The following is a 3,315-nucleotide window of genomic DNA, read 5'->3' on the forward strand; positions in this document are numbered from 1 at the left end:
GGCGGCCGGCCCCCAGCCCCGGTGGCCACCGGGCGTTTGACTTGTGGCCGGGGCGACCGGAAAACCAAGTTCCAAATCTTACTTAATTTTTGTAAGTTAAATTGTAAAAACCCCGCGCGGCCAGCAGCTGCCGTATGTGACTAGGAGACCTAGCCGGGGTTTTGAGACTAAGTTGTCGGTTCCTATTTCGGTGCCGAGTGGTTTTCCTCGGCGATGCGAGTTGGTAAGTGGACCTGGGGCTAATGTGCCTGGAATAAACCCCGCCGGACTCACCAGCTAGCCTCTCCCGTGGGCTCGGAGCCGGCAGGTCTGCAGTCGGATCCCTTAGCCCCGGGGGGCTGTCGAGGTCGTTGGCTCCGGGGAAAATGATCTGTTTCACTGCTTGCTTGTCTGGGATGGGGGAGTAGTTAACATCTGAGGAAATGGAAGTTGTCATCAATTCTGTGCCCGAGGCAGTGACACACTGGCCCTTTGAGGGTTGTCAGCACTCTTTCAAGTAGAATAGGGACTTGTAACTTTGGAAAGATTACAATTGCAGGGCGGGGGGTTGTTGGAGCGGCATCCCAGGTGTGGCCGGGTCTCGGCTGAGATCCTCGGTCGGGGTGTGCACTTGGTCGGGGTGTGCACGGGACGCAACTGGAGCCTGCACAACCCTCCCTAAGCCCAAACCCCGGGGAGGAATTCCAGAGGGAGCGAAAAGCGTGCTTTTTCGTTGTGACTCTGGAGGTAACGCTAAGAGTGTCGGGGCCTGAGCAGCGTGGCGCAGCCGCGGGGCATCGACCTGTGAGCCAGGAGGTCAGTGAATTCCCGGTCGGGGCACAGGCCCGGGTTGCGGGCGGGATCCCCAGTGTGGGGCGTGCAGGAGGCAGCTGATTAACTATTCTCTCTCAGCATTGATGTTTCTCTCTCTCCCTCCCTCTCTGAAATCAGCAAAAATATATTTTTAAAAAAAGAGTGGTGGGAGTTATGAGTCATGATAAGCCATGAATCTGGTGGAAGTAGGACCCTGGCGCTCTGGCTGCCAGCTGTGTGGTCCTGGGCAAGTAACTTACCTTTTTGAACTCTAGCTTCCTCATTGGTAAGAAGGAGATGAAGGGCACTTTGTAGGGTTGTGAAGATTTACTGAGGGGGACTCTTCCCCCTCCCCATGTGGGAGTCTGTACTTGTTCTTCAGTAAATTTCCATCTTTGCTATACCAAAAAAAAGATTTACTGAGTATACATCTGACTTGTAATTGGCTCTCATTACATGAGAGTTATTCTTGGTAGTGATATTTTGTAGATAGGAGCGATATTCATAGGTTGTTGGCCCGGTAAGCAGAATCTTATGTAAAAATACAAGTAAAAGAAAAAAGTGTTGCTTTTTAAAGCCAGTTGTTCCCCTACTATTTTGAAAATAATCATCCACAATTGTTTGCACTTTGGTTTTCACTTAATTTATATTTGCCTATCTATGTTTGAAAGTTGTAAGCTCTGGTTTTTCAAGAAATCCTAAAGGATAAAGAAATAGACATCCTATATAATAAAAGGCTAATATGCAAATCAACCAGTGTAATGACCTGTCGCTATGAGGCACACTGACCACCAGGGGGCAGACGCTAACACAGGAGCTGCCCCTTGATGGTCTGCGCTCAGCCAAAAGCTGGGCTCATGGCTGGCGAGCGCAGCGGTGGTGGCGGGAGCCTCTCCCACCTCTGGCAACTCTAAGGATGTCTGACTGACGGCTTGCTTAGGCCCGCTCCCCACAGAGTGAGTGGGCCTAAGCCGTCAGTCAGACATCCCCCGAGGCTCCCGGATGGTGAGAGGCGCAGGCCAGGCTCAGGGACCCCCCTGAGGGCAGGAATTTCGTGCACCGAGCCTCTGGTAAAATTTATAATTGAGTAACCAAGTAGTCCTTAGTCTTGGATAGTGGGATCTGTATATCTGTGAAAGCTGAGTGGCCCTTGAGCATGTCAGAAGAAAGGGGGAATGGGTGTTAGTACTGCCCAGCAGCATCCTGTAAGAGACATTTTTTACTTTATTTTTTAATTTGTTGATTTTAGAAAGAGAGCAGTATCAATTTGTCGTATGCACTCCTTGGTTGCTTCTTGTATGTGCCCTGATCAGGGATTGAACCAGCAACCTTGGTGTATTGGGATAGTGTGCTAACCAAAAGGGCCTGACATTTTTTATTTGAAAATAATTTTCTTCATGAATAACGTGAGATCTGAAATATTGGCAGTATTCTGTGTTAGATTGCCACCGTGTAGGTGACTTTATAGTAAAAGTCCAGTTTTAATTCAGTCACCGTTTACTTTGTCAGCACTTAGAATTGAACAGTAGGATAAAATGGTTGTCTTTCAAGCTGAGGGAGGGAATTGGGTATACATTCCATCACCCGTACCACAGTTCAGATCACTGTCATCTGTTTTACTTTGAATGCTCAGTTTTTTTAAGGCTGTATAACTTGTCAATATAACGATGACTAGTGGACTTATGTGGGGCATGTAAGAAAATACAGTTGATCCTTGAACATTGTGGGATTGACCCTCTGCAGTCAAAAATCTGTGCATAACTTTTTATTATTATTGATTTTTAGAGAGAGATTTATTTGTTCTACTTATTTATGCATTGATTGATTGCTTTTTGTACATGCCCTAAATACGGGTTGAACCTGCAACCTTGGTGTATCAGGACAATGCTCTAACCAACTGAGCCACCTACCCAACCAGAGCTGTGTATAACTTTTTACTCCCCAAATACTTAATTGGTAGCCTACTATTGACCAATAACATAAACATCAATATATTTTGTATGTTACAGTTATTGTCTATAATAATAAAAGCGTAATATGCTATTAGACCGTATGTCCTTCCAGACGAAGCCAGGGCTGCGAGGGAAGCCCGGATCCTGGGTGCCTGCCGGGGGCCAGAGGGAAGCTGGTGCCAGCAGCCGGGAGAAGGAAGGCCTACTCTTGCATGAATTTCGTGCGTTGGGCTTCTAGTATACTATACTAGTGATTCGGTGCATGGACTCGTGCACATTGAAAGAAAATTGATTAGAAGAAATATTTTAATATCATTATTCGCCCTTTCTCTGTAATAGAAGTGTTAACCAAACTCACTATTGACAATGACAGATGAAAACACACTCATGCGATTGGCACCAGCGATAGCTTTATATGTATCGTGCATGCATGAGTCAATGTTTATTTTAAATTGCCAGTGTGTCATACGTATGGCTGGCTGGTCAGTCGGACGGTCAGATAGATGTATGGGTGTCACTTAGCCTTTTACCAGGTGTACTGGTTAATAATGCGGATTTTTTTCAATAGAGT

Source organism: Myotis davidii, unplaced genomic scaffold, assembly GCF_000327345.1.
Source record: "Myotis davidii unplaced genomic scaffold, ASM32734v1 scaffold663, whole genome shotgun sequence".
Lineage (NCBI taxonomy): Eukaryota > Metazoa > Chordata > Mammalia > Chiroptera > Vespertilionidae > Myotis > Myotis davidii.